This window comes from Bos grunniens, chromosome 14, assembly GCF_055505025.1.
Source record: "Bos grunniens cultivar Pamir isolate PY7600 chromosome 14, Bosgru_T2T1.0, whole genome shotgun sequence".
Lineage (NCBI taxonomy): Eukaryota > Metazoa > Chordata > Mammalia > Artiodactyla > Bovidae > Bos > Bos grunniens.
In genome coordinates this window covers 68,690,534-68,709,221 of record NC_141178.1, presented here as the reverse complement: position 1 = coordinate 68,709,221, position 18,688 = coordinate 68,690,534, and the positions used below count along the sequence as shown (strand labels likewise).

The 18,688-nt window shown below is 43.6% G+C and overlaps 1 protein-coding gene across 5 annotated transcripts in view; it reads right to left on the bottom strand.

The window, feature by feature from the left end:
* LOC147359625 (uncharacterized) overlaps positions 1 to 18,688 on the bottom strand; it is a 95,627-nt gene that overhangs the window by 57,116 nt on the left and 19,823 nt on the right. For 3 of the 5 annotated variants that reach the window (XR_015141063.1, XR_015141062.1, XR_015141064.1), the window contains exon 1: positions 15,737 to 15,845. The exons of 1 other annotated variant lie outside the window; for it this stretch is intronic. The gene's annotated coding sequence lies outside the window, so the exon portion shown is untranslated. Of the gene's footprint in view, positions 1 to 2,273; positions 2,458 to 15,736; positions 15,846 to 18,688 lie in introns of those variants that run through there. One more of the 5 variants, XR_015141055.1, reaches the window with a different exon arrangement.

The window sequence follows — 18,688 nt, the reverse complement described above, 5'->3', positions numbered from 1 at the left end:
CTTGGAGACTTCCTGTGATGGCTAATGTTATGTGTCAATTTGACTGAGCTATGGTACCCAGATACATAGCCCAACATTATTCTGGATGTTTCTCTGAGGTGCTTTTGGGTGAAATTAACATTCAATCTGTAGACTCTGAGAAAGCAAACTGACCTCCATAATGTAGGTGGGCCTCATCCAATCAGCTGAAAGTCTGATCAAGCAACAGGCTGACCTCTCCCAAGCAAGAAGGAAGGCCGCAGCAGACAACCCTGGACTTGATTTGTATCAGCTCATCCTTGTCTCCAGCCTGGGGCCTATTTTGGACTACTTTGGGCAGATTTTGGACTTCCCATCCTTCATAATTACATGAGCCATTTCCTTATAAGAAATCAAACTGTGATGTTGAAGAAGACTCTTGGGAGTATCTTAGACTGCAAGGAGATCAAACCCGTCAACCCTAAAGGAAATCAACCCTAAATATTAATTGGAAGGACTGATGCTGAAGCCCCAATACTTTGGCCAACTGATGCGAAGAGCCATCTCATTGGAAAAGACCCTGATGCTAGGAAAGATTGAAGGTAGGAGGAAGAGGAGGCAACAGAGGATGAGATGGTGGATGGCATCACTGACATGGGTTTGAGCAATCTCAGGGATATGGTGAAGGACAGGGAAGCCTGGCATGCTGCAGCCCATGGAGTCTCAAAGAGTCGGACATGACTTAGCAACTGAAGAAGAACAACAGCATGTGCACATACTATTGGTTCTGTTTCTCTGGAGAACTCTAACTACTGCACCATCTAAGGAGAAGGTTTTAGACTAGGATGTGAGTCCTGAGCCTTTGTATCTAGTGTCCTTTCAACAAATAACGACCTGACTGCAAATGCCACCAAGTGTATTAGTTAAGTAGGCAAACATCACTTGTGTGCATTGCACAGCTCCAGGAGCTTGAACATTTCCAGATCTCACACCCCGAGGAGAAGAGGGAGATAATCAGACTTAGACCATAGCCAAAAGGCAGGAGCAAATACCTGCTCCAGGAAGTCAGGGTGCTGAGGCAGGGGGTGCTCTCCTGAAATGATGGAAGATGCCAAGATGATACAAACAGATGGCTCAAACCACAGGAAAGAGCACTGAGGTGTAAGCTGATAAGAAACAAACCGAGATGAGAGTCACGTCCTCGGGAGACAGAGAGGGGCATTAAGGTACAGAGCCAAGAGTTCAAACCAGACCACTCAAAGCAGGTACAAATACAGACTCTAAAGGGAGATTCAGTGATTCATCCAGCAAATGTTTACTATGCATCTGCCACGTGTCAGGCACTCTTCCAAATACCACAGTGAGGATGAGATGGTAAGCAGAGGCAGTGTGGTCTCTGCCCCCAAGGAATCTGGAGCTTGCCTTTAGCCATCACCTGGAATAGTGATTCTCAATCAGTAAAGCAGATGGCATCCCTTGCTATGAACCTGTTTTATGTTGTTAAGGAAACAAGGAAGAGACACTTGCATATTTTTTTAAAAGCACATTCCAAATGATCTTGTACATTCTTACTGGACAGCTGCTGACAAAATCCATTATTCTCATAACATAAACTACAGAAAGTAAAGCATGGGGTAGTCTTCATGCAGAAAAGGCAGTCTGAGGAATATTTGCCAAGAATACTAACGAGCATTTGCAGCTTGCTTTTGTAAACAGGCAGGGTTGGGGAGAAGAAGCTTGTTGACTTGCATCAAGGGGCCAGAATTAACAGATCCGGCTCCTCAGATCACTTGCATGTACTCCACCTCCCAAGTCCCTACTTCCCACGCCACGTACACAGACGCACAACATATACATGCACGCACATGCTACATGGACAGGTTCTTCTACTCGTCTTTATTCAGCAAGACTCGACTGAGTGGTAGACTCGGCGCTTGGTATTAAGACTGTGACCCCTGCCCATACGGAGCGTACCACCCACTGAAAGAGAAGAGCAATACGCAAACACTTGCGCTGACAGCGTACACTGAAAACTGAGTACACCGCCAGGAAGGAAAGGTACGCAGGACTGTGAGCACACAGGGAGGCAGGCCAGCCTGCCCTGCGTGTCAGGAGGAAGGTGCCATTAAACAACTGGACATTTTTAGGTAAGAGACACGTTCCTCTTTTCAGAACCATGGAAACATCTTATTATTCGTTTCCATCCTGTATTTTATCTGTGTATCAGACAAGAATGTAGCAAGGAGAGGGTGGAGGCCATTACACTCGGTGTCAGAGTGATTGATAGAAGTGCCATAATCTTCTGAAAATGTTACCTGAATATCACACACTCTATGAGTGTGCCTCTTCCACAGTCCTTTAAGATTTTCATAAATCATACTTGTAAGAACGCTTCTAACACTACACAGGTTATTTGCAGCCTTTTGATTTTCACCAGGTGATGTGCCGTCATGACTAATGCAGTCAAATAGCTCAGCTTCTAGAAGTCATTGGCCCCAGGAGTCTGAAAAACCAGAAACCAAAAACATATATTCTGGGCTTTGTCCATGACCCCAAAGCCAAATTCTCGACATTTACTTATGTTTCTTCACGAGATTTCCTTAGGGAACCCATATGTTTGTTACCTTTTAGCCTCCTTCCTTTTAGATAAGTAAGAAGACAATTAGGTTGATCCTGTATCTCAGAAGCATTTATTTATCAATGAGTGTCTGACGACCTACTATGAACGAGACCCTCAAGTTGTTACCAGTCTCTCAGGGAGGCAGAGATGCAAATAAATAAAAACAATAAGCCAGGGAAAGTGTGAAAACAGAAGCAGAGACTGAATGCCTGAGAGAGGAGAGTGTGAGGGATTGTTCCATGGGGAAGATGCTATTTTAGCTGCAAAAAAAGATGGAGAGGAATTTGCCAGGCAGGAAAGGGAGAGAAGGGTGGGAAGGAGGAAGAGAGCCTCAAGCAGAGGAAACTGCTTTGTTCAAAGGCACAGAGGTGATGAACAGCTTAGCTTGTTCATAAGCAGGGAGCTGTCCAGCAGGTCCTGCAATCACAAGGCATTGGGGTTGGACGGGGTGGGCAGGCACGTTGAGCTATGAGAACGGTGATGGGGGCCTTGTAGCTTTGAATGTGCCATAAAGAAGTCTGGGCTTTTCCTGAAGGCAAAAGGAATCTCAGAAGAATTTTAAGCAGAAATGATGCTGCAGTAGGATTTGAGTTTCAGCAGTATCACCCTGGTAACGATATGAAGGATAAACTAGGATGGAGAGATCCAAAGTAACTTGATACACCAAGAGGCCAGAGCAACATGGATCTGGGCTGAGAAAGGCTGTTTCATCTGGTTTTATCGCTTCCAGAGCCTTTTCCTCCACTTCGGCCCCTGCTCCATAAATGTGCTTTTAGCCTGTAATTTTTGTGTTTATTTCAAACTTCTCTCCCAAGATCCAGCACTGGGTATATCAAAATGGGTAAGGGATGAGAGGAAGGCATGCTTGAAAAAGCAAATATTTCAGATTCCTTTTTGTGCTTCCTCCATAGCTCCAGCCTGGAGAACACTGTGCCTGACCATTGGCAATCCTTGGTTTAGATTCTGAACCTTTGTTAGTCTCTAAATACTTTCATTTAATACCATGAAAACTTGTACTTGAAGATATATGGCATCTAATTCTCATACTTCATCTTACAGACGAAACAGAGGCCCAGGTAAGAGAAGTGACTTGGCCCAGGTTAGGGTTAGGGTTAGGGTCTAAACCATTATAGCCACAGCATAACGGCTTATCATGATCAATAGTGAGCGTTTCAAAAAGCAATGTATTACCAATATTAGGGTCTAAAGTGTATTCTTGAGTTGGTGAAAAATGAATTAAGATGCTGGGGAAAGAGATCAGGCATAGCCAGTCCTAAGGAGCCAGTGGTATAGTTAGCATCTATATAATCAGAATACTTGGTGACCAGTGACAGAAACCCAGCTTTAGGTAGGTTTACATTTAACACAAAGGGCAACTGATTGCAAACTTCATTTAAATGCATGAAGGGCTGAGCTTCAGCAGGTCTCAGAAATAACTAGAAGCCAAGCCACCATCCATTTCTCATTTCTGCTTCTCTCTCCTGGAATAGAATCATGCTTAGTCTCTCATACTGGCTTTATCTTTTGGGCAGAGGTAAAATATAGATGAAATACGGTGGCTGGGTACTCTCAGAACCCACCTCTTATAACCTGACCCAAAAAGAATGACTGCTTTCCCTCTCTTGGGAAGTCAAAATACTCTCAGAGGAAAATTTAGATTGACCTAGCTTCCCTGGTGGCTCAGCAGTTAGGAATCCACCTGCAATGCAGGAAACGCAGGAGATGTGGGTTCAATCCCTGGGTTGGGAAGATCCCCTGGAGGAGGGCACAGACACCCACTCCAGTATTCTGGGCTGGAGAATTCCATGGACCGAGGAGCCTGGTGGGCTACAGTCCATGGGGTGGAAGAGTCAGACACGGCTGAAGCCACTGAGCACACACAGCCCAGCTGACCGTACACTCCCCAGCCCCGTTAGCCAACTTAGGTGCTGTCAGCACAGGCCACCACTATAACCACACAGCTGTGGCGGGACCCAAGAAAAACGATCCAGGAGGTCGCTGCTTCTGCCGTAAATGGTTTCACCAATGTGGTAAATACAGGTAACCGTGAAAATTGATTCTCTTGCCAGTATTTAAGTTTTATCATTGTAAGGATGGCAATGTTTTCCTTGTATGAATATCATCTATCATATGCTTCTCTTCACTGTTTGTATTGATTTCTAATCAATATAGGCAAAGACTTTTCCCTAAATGAAATTTTAAACTGCAAGAAAATGGTAACTTTGAGGTACCTTGTTTTTATTCCCCCTCAGGTCCTAGCAGTCATTCACTGCATGTGGCAAGCACCTGAGCTCTGCTAATCCCGGTGTTAGGCATGATGATCCTGAGAGGGATGCGATAAGAAGAGCTTACTGAAGACAGGAGAGGACACACTGCTAGGGGTGAAATCTGACGAGTGGGAACCAATCCACTGCCCATCGGTCAGATTCCTTCTCTGGAGAATATGCAAGAAAATGACCGGGGACTCTTTTTGACTAAATGGCTAAAATGACTGGGTGCATATGGGTTTCTCAGGTAATAAAGGCGGACAGGCAGAAATGTCAGAGAGCTGGCACATGCAAAGAGAAAGCACAGGGAAGCATATGTCACGTGCGCTTGGAAAGACAACTGAAATTTGCTGAAATTTCATCTCATTGTTGTAATTGTAAGGAAAACAAACCTACTTAATCTATCCAAACCAAAAGAAAAAGAAGGAAGGGAAAGAGGGGAAGAGAAGGAAAAGAAAGACGCGAAAGAGAGGGGAGATCAGGGGAAGGGAGAGTAGGGGAGGAAAAAGAGAGTCTCAAAGTGTAGCGTCTGACTCCCAGGCCTCCAGGGGGCTCCACACACATGGGAGTGTGGCCATGTTCACTCTCTAGTACACAAGGGGCAGTCTCCACTCCTCTTTTATGTCATCTCTGCCTTTTTACATGTGTCTTCTCTGTTCTGGTTTTGTTCAAAATATTGTTCCATTTACTCACCAGTTGCACATGGTTTAAAATGGCCCTCTACACTAAACCCTCAACCTCTTATGCCATACAGCCTTTCTCTTCTCAAAACTCTCTAGGGAAAACAAACAGTCTGTTTTGGTCTGCAAACTTTAAAAAGAAATCCAATTTGTTGCTGCTCACCCCATGGTTTGTTTCCCTTAAACTGAGATGTATGCTTTGTCTGTTTAGTGGAGGCCCTGAAAGAGGACTGTCCTGGCATCCTTACAGCAGAAGGGATGGTAACCTGATGGATGAGTTAAAACAACACGCTTGGTGAATGGTGAGAAGTATGGGGCAGCTTGGGCACTGAGAGTTTCATTCACCATGTTGAAGGACTAAGGAATCAAACAACCACCGAGCAACATCAGTATCAGCGTCTAAAAGACAGCAATGGGACCAGTCCTCCATCCAAGTAGCAGTGTCACTATAGACAGTCAAGGACAACATGAAAGAATAAAAGAAGATGCCAAGATCCAAGCAAGGGTGATGCCAAAGCTGGAGGAGTGAGTACCACTCAGTTCAGCCAGGTGATCAATGACAATGTGACTGCTGGGTATTTACCCTGAATGATGTCTGCCTCATCGGAGGTCACACTGAATGGTAGAGAGAACATAAGTCGTTCAATGCTTCAGAACCTTTTCCAGATTCGAGGTAGAAATCCATTACCATAGCCTAAGTGCCATCACTGATCACTCCAATACTTTGTGACACTCTTCCAAATGACCGTGGTCATGCTCAAATTTCATCTCATGATACAAGACAGTGCCCTCCCCTTCCGTGTTGTGAGCTGATAGTCTATAGGGAAACAGCCAAGAGGGTAAATCTTCTTTTTAAATGTAAAGAGGCAGAAATAGGGATATTGTGTAAGAAAAATACAGTGATCTTTAGAATATGTTCTCTTGGGAACCAGAAAGCTTTAGGCATCAGCTTGCCTGGAAGCTGCAAAACTCACTCTCTTCTCTCACATTTCCTAGCATTCAAAGCTGGCAGACAGAGGAAGAGAAGACAGTCAGAATGTGAGCATCCTTAACTCTGGAACCTAGAGAATGTTTCTCTGACCTTTGCTGGGAGTTGGATTTAAAGTAAGGCTTTGCTTTATTAATTTGTAGTACTAGTGTTAGTCACTCAGTTGTGTCCGACTCTTCGATCCCATGGATCCCTCCCAGAAGCCCTGCCAAGCTTCTCTGTCCATGGAATTCTCCAGGCAAGAATACTGGAGTAGGTTGCCATGTCCTTCTCCAGGGGAACTTCTTGACCCAGGGATCGAACCCGGGTCTCCTGCATTGCAGGTAGATTCTTTACCGTCTGAACCACTTACTAATTTGAGGCCTGGATATTTGTTTATTTTTAAGGCAGAAGTGAAAACAGAACTGGAAAAGAGAAACAAAACAAAACAAAACAAAACAAAACATGTAAGTCTCTATTCAGTCCTTTTTCTGATGCATGAGCTAGACAGCAGCTCTGTTAGATTGGAGGCTGTTAGCAAGCACATTAACTTTTAACAAGTTTAAATGCAGTCAATATCTTTCTATTCCAGAATAAGAACCATCTCTTTCTAGCTCATTGTTTTAATTCAGGGTTCATTTTTTAGTTATTTAGTTATTTTGTAATCTTAGATTACAGAAAATGGACTTGTGTCCTTTCATCTAAGGGTGAGAAGAAGTAACAAGAGATCCAACATCATTAAAATCATCATCATTGTCACTGTTACCATTATCTTTGCTTCTGAGCTCCCTCTGTACACTGGGCCCTCATACAAGCTTCCCATATGCATTGCCTCACAAGAGGCAGCATAACTACTCTAAAGGGTAACATTATATGTGTGTGTATGTTAGTCACTCAGTCATGTCTGACTGTTTGCAACCCCATGGACTTGTTGCCCACCAGGCTCCTCTTTCCATGGAACTCTCCAGGTACAAATACTGGAGCGGGTTGCCATTCCCTTCTCCAGGGGATCTTCCCAACCCAGGAATCAAACCCATGTCTTCTGCACTGCCGGCAGATTCTTTACCATCTGAGCCACAATGGAAGCCCTTGTGGGTAACATTATAACTGTCTCTATTTTGCAAACAAATAAATTGAGGCTCTCACTAACAGAAGAGTGTAAACTACCTAAAATCACTGAGATGTTTAGTAGGGGAGTTTGGACTGAAATTCAGGTCTTTCTGATTTCAAATTGTGGATTCCCAACCAGGATGTGTACTTGGGTCTGAATCCTGGGACTGTAACTTCTGAATAGAAAATCAACTCTTAGAGAAAGCCTTGGGCTAAGAGATCTAAGATCTATGTTGCAGTCCAGCTAATCAATAAATAATCATTTGGACTTGACAAGGTTCCTTACCACCTGGGCTTCAGTTTCCCCATTTGTATCATGAGGGGGTTGAACAGGTTGATTTCAGTCCTGATATTCTGGGATGTGGTCATTCTAGGGACTACCCATAAATACTAGATTTCTTGCAAGAAAAAAGTAAGTGGTCTCAGTTTTCTCATCAGTAAATTAAAAGATTAAAATATTAATATTAGGTCTCTGCTGCTGCTGCTGCTAAGTCGCTTCAGTCGTGTCCGACTCTGTGTGACCCCACAGACGGCAGCCCACCAGGCTCCCCCGTCCCTGGGATTCTCCAGGCAAGAACACTGGAGTGGGTTGCCATTTCCTTCTCCAATGCATGGAAGTGAAAAGTGAAAGTGAAGTCGCTCAGCTGTGTCCGACTCTTAGCGACCCCATGGACTGTAGCCCACCAGGCTCCTCCATCCATGAGATTTTCCAGGCAAGAGTACTGGAGTAGGGTGCATTCCATGTCTGACTCTTTGCAACCCTATGGAATGTAACCCGTCAAGCTCCTCTGTCCATGGGATTCTCCAGGCAAGAATATTGGAGTGGGTTGCATGCCCTCCTCCAGGGGATATTCCTGATCCAGGGATTGAACCCATGTCATCTCTTATGCCTCCTGCACTGGCCTGCAGGTTCTTTGTTACAGGAGATGAAAATTCTGTCTGATTTCATTAAAATGCACCACTTAGGTTAATGATCAAAGCTGTGTTTAAACTTATCTCAGGTGTAGCAAGAACTGCTACCCCCACACCCCACAACCACATGCAGGCACAGTCGCCCCACCCCAAGGCTCTGCAGACTCTAAAAGCCTGGAGACGCAAAAGGATAAGCAATGCTTTTGTAATCACATTCTTCACTTTATGAAAAGATCTACTAAAGGGACCCTTTAAATAGCAATCTCTTTTAGAACACTTAAACGTAATTCAATTTACTCCTTGAGAAACACATTTACTATACCAAGCGAAGCCCACCTCGATCTCCATCCAAAGTTGTGAGTAGCTCCTGGTCTAATGGAAGCACAGACACTTTGTGCTTATAAGGGAAAGGATGTGCATCCACTGATTGAAAGGATGCTCGTTGCCAGCCTAGTGACTGAGCACTGAATGTTGGGCTAGGTTCTTGGAAAATAAATGTGAGTCAGATTTGTGTGGCAACTTTCCACACAGAATTTTCAAGTCCAGTGTGTTGGCAGATAATCTTTAAAGTACCAGCTTAAAACAGAATAAGTGCTATCATAGGAGAAGCACAGGTTTCATGGACACGTCAAACATAAGCATGTCATGAGAGATTTCCTAGAAAAACTGAACCTTGCACTAAGACCTGAGGCAGCAAAAAGCAATGACTTCCCTGGTGGCGCAGTGGATAAGAATCGGCCTGCCAGTGCAGGGGACACAGGTTCGATCCCTCGTTTGGGAAGACTCCACATGCCACAGAGCAACTAAGCCCCTGTACCCCAAGTACTGAGCCCCTGCTCGAGAGCCCGGGAGCCGCGACTACTGAGCCCATGTGCTGCAACTACTGAAGCCCTCACACCTAACGCTTGTGCTTTGCAACAAGCTAAGCCACCATGATGAGAAGCCTGTGCACCGCAACGAAGAATAGCCCCCACTCACCACAACTGGAGAAAGCCTGCACGAAGCAACGAAGACCCAGTGCGGCCAAAATTAACTAATTAACAAACTGTATACCCTGCATCTGAGGTCAGGGGCGGTGGCCAGGAGGACCAACCCCACGTTCAAGGAGCCGTGGCTGCGCGGGCACAGGAGGGCCTAGAGGAGCTATCCCACACTGAAGGTCAGGAAGGGCAGTGGTGAGGAGATACCCCTCGTCCAAGGTAAGGAGCAATGGCTGCGCTTTGCTGGAACAGCCGTGAAGAGACACCCCACGCCTAAGGTAAGAGAAACCCAAGTAAGACCGTAGGTGTTGCAAGAGGGCATCAGAGGAAAGACACACTGAAAACATACTCACAGAAAACTGGTCAATCTAATCACACTAGGACCTCAGCCTTGTCTAACTCAGTGAAACTAAGCCATGCCCGTGGGGCAACCCAAGACAGGCGGGTCATGGTGGAGAGGTCTGACAGAATGTGGTCCACTGGAGAAGGGAATGGCAAACCACTTCAGTATTCTTGCCTTGAGAACCCCATGAACAGTATGAAAAGGCAAAATGATAGGATACTGAAAGAGAAACTCCCCAGGTCAGTAGGTGCCCAGTATGCTACTGGAGATCAGTGGAGAAATAACTCCAGAAAGAATGAAGGGATGGAGCCAAAGCAAAAACAATACCCAGCTGTGGATGTGACTGGTGATAGAAGCAAGGTCCGATGCTGTAAAGAGCAAGATTGCATAGGAACCTGGAATGTCAGGTCCATGAATCAAGGCAAATTGGAAGTGGTCAAACAAGAGATGGCAAGAGGGAATGTCGACATTCTAGGAATCAGCAAACTGAAATGGACTAGAATGGGTGAATTTAACTCAGATGACCATTATATCTACTACTGCGGGCAGGAATCCCTGAGAAGAAATGGAGTGGCCATTATGGTCAACAAAAGAGTCCGAAATGCAGTACTTGGATGCAATCTCAAAAACGACAGAATGATCTCTGTTCGTTTCCAAGGCAAACCATTCAATATCACAGTAATCCAAGTCTATGCCCCAACCAGTAATGCTGAAGAAGCTGAAGTTGAACAGTTCTATGAAGACCTACAAGACCTTTTAGAACTAACACCCAAAAAAGATGTTCTTTTCATTATAGGGGACTGGAATGCAAAAGTAGGAAGTCAAGAAACACCTGGAGTAACAGGCAAATTTGGCTTTGGAATATGGAATGAAGCAGGGCAAAGACTAATAGAGTTTTGCCAAGAAAATGCACTGGTCATAACAAACACCCTCTTCCAACAACACAAGAGAAGACTCTACACATGGACATCACCAATCAGATTGATTATATTCTTTGCAGCCAAAGATGGAGAAGCTCTATACAGTCAGCAAAAACATGAACTCCTTGTTGCCAAATTCAGACTTAAATTGAAGAAAGTAGGGGAAACCACTAGACCATTCAGGTATGACATAAATCAAATCCCTTATGATTATACAGTGGAAGTGAGAAATAGATTTAAGGGCCTAGATCTGATAGATAGAGTGCCTGATGAACTATGGAATGAGGTTTGTGACATTGTACAGGAGACAGAGATCAAGACCATTCCCATAGAAAAGAAAAGCAAAAAAGCGAAATGGCTGTCTGGGGAGGCCTTACAAATAGCTGTGAAAAGAAGAGAAGTGAAAAGCAAAGGAGAAAAGGAAAGATATAAACATCTGAATGCAGAGTTCCAAAGAACAGCAAAAAGAGATAAGAAAGCCTTCTTCAGTGATCAATGCAAAGAAATAGAGGAAAACAACAGAATGGGAAAGACTAGGGATCTCTTCAAGAAAATCAGAGATACCAAAGGAACATTTCATGCAAAGATGAGCTAGATAAAGGACAGAAATGGTATGGACCTAACAGAAGCAGAAGATATTAAGAAGAGATGGCAAGAATACACAGAAGAACTGTACAAAAAAGATCTTCACGACCCAGATAATCATGATGGTGTGATCACTGACCTAGAGCCAGACATCCTGGAATGTGAAGTCAAGTGGGCCTTAGAAAGCCTCACTACGAACAAAGCTAGTGGAGGTGATGGAATTCCAGTTGAGCTATTCCAAATCCTGAAAGACGAGGCTGTGAAAGTGCTGCACTCAATATGCCAGCAAGTTTGGAAAACTCAGCAGTGGCCACAGGACTGGATAAGGTCAGTTTTCATTCCAATCCCAAAGAAAGGCAATGCCAAAGAATGCTCAAACTACCGCACAATTGCACTCATCTCACACGCTAGTAAAGTAATGCTCAAAATTCTCCAAGCCAGGCTTCAGCAATATGTGAACCATGAACTTCCTGATGTTCAAGCTGGTTTTAGAAAAGGCAGAGGAACCAGAGATCAAATTGCCAACATCCGCTGGATCATGGAGCAAGCAAGAGAGTTCCAGAAAAGCATCTATTTCTGCTTTATTGACTATGCCAAAGCCTTTGACTGTGTGGATCACAATAAACTGTGGAAAATTCTTAAAGAGATGGGAATACCAGACCACCTGATCTGCCTCTTGAGAAATCTGTATGCAGGTCAGGAAGCAACAGTTAGAACTGGACATGGAACAACAGACTGGTTCCAAATAGGAAAAGGAGTTCGTCAAGGCTGTATATTGTCACCCTGCTTATTTAACTTATATGTAGAGTACATCATGAGAAGTACTGGACTGGAAGAAACACAAACTGGAATCAAGATTGCCGGGAGAAATATCAATAAACTCAGATATGCAGATGACACCACCCTTATGGCAGAAAGTGAAGAGGAACTCAAAAGCCTCTTGATGAAAGTGAAAGAGGAGAGTGAAAAAGTTGGGTTAAAGCTCAACATTCAGAAAACGAAGATCATGGCATCTGGTCCCACCACTTCATGGGAAATAGATGGGGAAACAGTGGAAACAGTGTCAGACTTTATTTTTCTGGGCTCCAAAATCACTACAGATGGTGACTGCAGCCATGAAATTAAAAGACACTTATTCCTTGGAAGGAAAATTATGACAAACCTAGATAGCATATTCAAAAGCAGAGACATTACTTTGCCAACAAAGGTCCGTCTAGTCAAGGCTATGGTTTTTCCTGTGGTCATGTATGGATGTGAGAGTTGGACTGTGAAGAAGGCTGAGCGCCAAAGAATTGATGCTTTTGAACTGTGGTGTTGGAGAAGACTCTTGAGAGTCCCTTGGACTGCAAGGAGATCCAACCAGTCTATTCTGAAGGAGATCAGCCCTGGGATTTCTTTGGAAGGAATGATGCTAAAGCTGAAACTCCAGTACTTTGGCCACCTCATGCAAAGAGTTGACTCATTGGAAAAGACTCTGATGCTGGGAGGGATTGGGGGCAGGAGAAGAAGGGGACAACAGAGGATGAGATGGCTGGATGGCATCACTGACTCGATGGACGTGAGTCTGAGTGAACTCCGGGAGTTGATGATGGACAGGGAGGCCTGGCGTGCTGCGATTCATGGGGTCGCAAAGAGTCAGACATGACTGAGCGACTGATCTGATTCGATCTGATACCTAAACTTCCACAATGTTATCTGTCAGTTATGTCAACATTATATGTTAAGACCTAAATATGAAGAAATAAAATTTACATATACAAAAATGTGTAACAATTGTAAATGTATGTATGCAAAAATTTATAAGTATGACCTAGCCTCTGATACTGCACACCATCATTTCTTTTCATGCCATGGAATGAACAGGACACAAAATGCATAAACTACAAAAGATTTTACAGTTGCCTACTCCAGTACTCTTGTCTGGAAAATCCCATGGATGGAGGAGCCTGCTAGGCTGCAGTCCATGGGGTCGCGAAGAGTCGGACACGACTGAGCGACTTCACTTTCACTTTCATGCATTGGAGAATGAAATGGCAACCCACTCCAGTGTTCTTGCCTGGAGAATCCCAGGGACAGGGGAGCCTGGTGGGCTGCCGTCTATGGGGTTGCACAGAGTCAGACACGACTGAAGTGACTTAGCAGTATATCATAAAATCCTTAATTTCCACATATAGAATATATCACAGTTTTAATAAAGCAAGTCTCAGACAAGATGTGCATTTATTTAAGAAAACATTAGTATATAAAATATGTAAATAACTCTCATCAATCAATCCAAAAAATGTATGTGACCAAAGGCAAAAAATGGGCAATATATATAAATAAATGTCATAGATAAAGAAATGTAACTAGCTAAGAAACACAAAATGAATGATTAAATAAGAACTATAACTTAGATTCAAAGGAAGTAAGGAAGGAAGAGGGGGGAAAAAGAAGCCTTGTAATATAAAAGTCTTGTAAGGATGAGGAAAAATAGGACTTAACATGTACATCAGATGGAAGCATGAATTAGCGCAGCCATATTGGGAACTATTTTGATAATAACTAGAAAGTTAAAGATGAATGTGTTCCCTGGGGAAATCTTACATGTGGAATTAAGGATTCATCTACAAGAATGATAACACAGTGGTATTAATAAGAGTGAAAAACTGAAAATCATCTAAATGCCTTCATAGGAGAACAAATAAATAATTATGGCATAGTCATAGAATGAACAGTGGACACCAGTTAGAGTGAATGTTCTAGTACTACATATGTCAACATAGACATTAATAAATTTGAATAAACTTAACAATGCTGCACTCACAGAAAGAAAGCTGTAGAAAGATATGATTACCTCTGGGGAGGTAAGAAGGAGAATGGGATTAATGAAAGCCTTGACTTATATACCAGGAATATTTCATACAATTTCTTCAAAGAGAAGGAAGACATATTCAACTTCTGTGTTGAGTGCCACGTTGATACAAGTAAAATGAACACTCAAAAGTATCCATAGGATTCAGCAACATGGATGTCATTGGTATTCTAATGAGCAAGTATACATTACTTTGCTGACAAAGGTCCTTATAATCAATCAAAGCTATAGTTTTTTCCAGTAGTCATGTATGGATGTGAGACTTGGACCATAAAGAAGGCTGAGCATCGAAGACTTGATGCCTTTGAATTGTGGTGCTGGAGAAGACTCTTGAAAGTCCCTCAGACTGCAAAGAGATCAAACCAGCTGATCCTAAAGGAAATCAACCCTGAATATTCATTGGAAAGACTGATGCTGAAGCTGGTGCTCTAATTTTTTCCCACTTGATGTGAAGAGCCAACTCATTGGAAAAGACCCTGATGCTGGGAAAGATTGAAGGCAAAAGGAGAAGAGGGCAGCAGAGGATGAGATGGTTGAATGGCATCACCGATTCAATGGACATGAACTTGGGTGAACTCTGGGGCATGATGAGGGACAGCGAGGGCTAGCGACAGTCCAGGGGTCACAAAGAGTTGGACACAACTTATTGACTGAACAACAACAACAATACATGAGTATTGGATATTGGTAATCTATTGCTGTATACCAAATTACGTCAGGATTGTATAGCTTAAAATTGTTGACTAAAGCCATCCCAAAGAAAAAGAAATGCAAGAAGGTAAAGTGGTTGTCTGAGAAGGTCTTACAAATAGCTGAGAAAAGCAGAGAAATGTAAGGCAAAAGAGAAAGGGAAAGATATACCCAACTGAATGCAGAGTTGCAGAGAATAGTTTAAAATAACAAACACTTACTATCTCAACACTTTCTGAGTGTCAGAAATCCAGGAATGACTTAACTGAGTGGTCTGCCTTAGAATTGTTTATGAGACTGTAGTCAAAAATTATCAGTTCAGGCACCATCATCTGAAAGCTCGAATGGAACTGGAAGAATTGCTTCCAATGTGGCCCCCTCGCATCAGTGGAAAATTAGTCTGATGGTTGGTAGGAGCCCACAGTTTCTGTTTTGGCTTCTCTGTAGCCTGCTTGAGTTTCCTCATGACGTAGTCACTGCTTTCTCCTTGAGGGAGAGACTCGAAAGACAGCAAGCAATAAGCCACAGTGTCTTCTGGTACCTGGTCTCTGATACTGCACACCATCACTTCAGCTTTATTCTGTTTAATAGAAGCAAGTGGCAAAGTACAGCCCATATGCAAGGGTAAGGGTATTAGGCATCACCTCTTGAAATGAGGCGGGTCAAAGAATTTTAACCATTTAAAAGCATCAGAATGTGTTACAAGCTCTTTGCTCTATAAGGCATAGAAATATAACATTTCTGCTGTCCAGAATACAATCCTCTAAAGCAATTAAGTCACACGCAAGGCAGTTCACATCCAAAACAGATCAGAGATAGTTTCAGTGAATGCAGATGGAAACAGTCTTACCCAAGTGGTCAGAAGGCTTTGTGGAGGGAACGGGGGCAGATGAGGATCCTGGCATACAAGTAGGATGATTAAGATGTTTCAGGCAGGAAACAGCATCAGTGAAGGCCTGTGATCATAGAAAGTATGCATTTGAAGCATATTTGATATGCCTTTATTACAGAAGACACCAGAAGAACAGTTGTTTACGGAGATTTTCCCCAGATAGATTGAAATTCATATACTATCTGCAGAGCCTCTGTGTTCCCTGTGGGACAAGACTGTGTATTTTCATTTCTGTGTCCTCAGGAGCTAATGCTATGCCTGGCACAGAATAAGTTGTCCAAAATAGTTTATTGAGTAAAATATATGCTGAAAAATAGAATGAACATGTAAGTAAATGAATGATCAAGAGAATAAATGAACCCCCTACTATTGAACTTGTAACCCAGAGTACTTATCTGGGTGGAAGGAAACAAGATGGAAACATGTGACATGCAGGGCATTGTGATTTTTCATCTATGCAAAGACCAAAGCATAGCTATTAATAGAATAAATGCCAGCCTCTACTACCTCAGGGGCTGAAGCCAGTGCATTCAGTCTTCCAAACTTCCCAACACAGAGGGTCCAAAAGCCAACCAACTTTTAACCTTCTGTCTCTGGATAAACAGACAAGCAGACCTATGAGCTGCCACTCTTCCCCTGCACCCCTGCTCATCTTTAATGTTCATCTTCTAGTCATCTTCCCAAGTTTCCCTGGCTCTCAACAAATACTCCATGAAAGGCTGTATCTCATCCAACTCTGACTATGCAGCTGACAATCCAACCATGAGCAAAGTCATATGAACACGTGTGTATCTCACCCATTCAATACTTGTAGAGGTGTTGCTATTAAAGACTATTTCCTATTTCCTTATAAAATATTTAAAAGGCTCACGCTGAGCTTCCTGACCCGCTTCACTGTCTTCTTCAATGTTCCACATTCCAGAAGAGCCCCGGGAAATCCTGTTTAACTGATTAATCTTCACTCAAAGTATAATTAAAAATAAGACAGCCCCCACCGGAGCAGCTCTCAATTGATCAGGAATTCACACACACGTGCGTGCGCAGGCGCACACACACACACACACACACACACACACTGATCTCCCAATGTTAGGTGGACCTTCAGAAAAATATCAAAACCCTTCTCCTTCATTTCACAAAAAGTAACTGAACATCAGATGAATCTGGGTTGACAGGCAGTTCTGAAATGGCAGGTGGTAATGAGCTTGCTAATTATTATGTACCATCCCTTGCTAGTCATCTCATCTGGCTACCTGGAGGATATCTTCTATCTCACCTTCGGAGTCCCCAGTGTCTCATCTCCAGATAAAGACTGCCAGGCTGGTAACCTGAAAAACTCTCCCCATGACCTTCAGATGTCTAAGCTAATAAAGAAAGTGAATGTGAAATATTAATTTCCCTCACTGAATATAAACTTTTGACTGTGTTAAAGCCCTTACCAGCCTTTTCCACATGGTCCCTGCTTTCTCTATTCTATTGTTATTGTTATTGATGGTATTCAGCCAGAATTTAGATTGCCCTCTGAAAGCACTGTTACTCCCCCCAGAAAGTCATTTATGTGCATCTATGGCCTTAAAGATGATTAAAAGATGATTTCTATTCCCCTTTAGTCATTTGTCATTTTGCTTAGGGGCATACAAGTCTAGGGTAGGTTTCCAGGGAGATTTAATCAAGTGACTGGAGTGGAATTTTATAAGAGATCTCTCCAAAGGTAAGGAGGTGGAAAAAGATGAGACTGAGTTCTAGTGACTGGAGTTCCCACAGTTCCCTGGGTATGTGATCCTAATCAAGTGCCTTTACCTCGGCACTTTGGTCACCTCATCTGTCGAATGTTATGAATAACGAGCTGATGTTCATAAACACACAGCATGTGCTCCACAGACGAGATTTTCCTTTCCTCCTCGTTTCTGAGCAGGGCTCAGAGCACTGTCATTGCAAGAGTGGTTGTGTTCCAGGAGGGGAGGGTCTGGTACCTGCAGAAACAGAGCTATCCACACTAGGAAGATCGTGGCATGCCTGCATGCATGCTCAGCAGTGTCCGACTCTTTGCAACCCCATGGACAATAGCCTGCCAGGCTCCTTTGCCCATGGGATTTCCCAGGTAAGAATACTGGAGTGGGTTGCCATTTCCTTCTCCAGAGGGTTTTCCCGACCCAGGGATCGAACCTGAATGTCCTGCAGCTCCTGTATTGACAGGAGGAGTCTTTACCGATGAGCCACCAGGGAAGCCCCAGGATGACAGCAGATCTTTCCAAATCTCTCTGGGGGATGATGGTGAATGTGCACTGCATGGGAATCTATATCCAGGTGGGATACAGGGTCTTCCCCTGTCTCTTGGAATTGTCTATTTCCTAAAGCCCCCAATTCCTGGAGCCACTGCAATATGAAATGGCCAACCTAGATCAAGCCCTGGCCAGCATCCCTCCAGCCCATTGTTCTGAAACCAACGATAGGCTTAAGGGACCATTTCTGGAAGGAAAAGGACGCCCTTGTTGGTTATAATGCTGCAAGATGGGAGGCGACAAGCATTGTGAGTAGCCATTTTTTGAGGGGCTGGGAAATGGCAAGATGAATGAGACACGTCTGTCACTATGGAGAGGGGCTGTCCCAAGACTGCATGTGTTATGCTATGAACGTGTACAGAGAGGAATACCTTCTACCTGGAGTACAGGGTAGGGAAGGCCTGTGAACAGTGTGACTTCAGGTTAGGCCTTGAGGAAAGTACAAGGGTTCATTAGGTGGAAAAGCTGCCTAGGTTGAGGAGAGAGGATGAGCAGGAACTCAAAGGTACAAGGTGAGGGGTGGGGCAGGAGCAGGCCCGGAAAGATGATTTGGGTATCACCTACAATGCCAAGGTTACCCTTGAAGAATTCTCAAGCAGAGAGTGACGCAGTCAGATCAGAAAAGTGA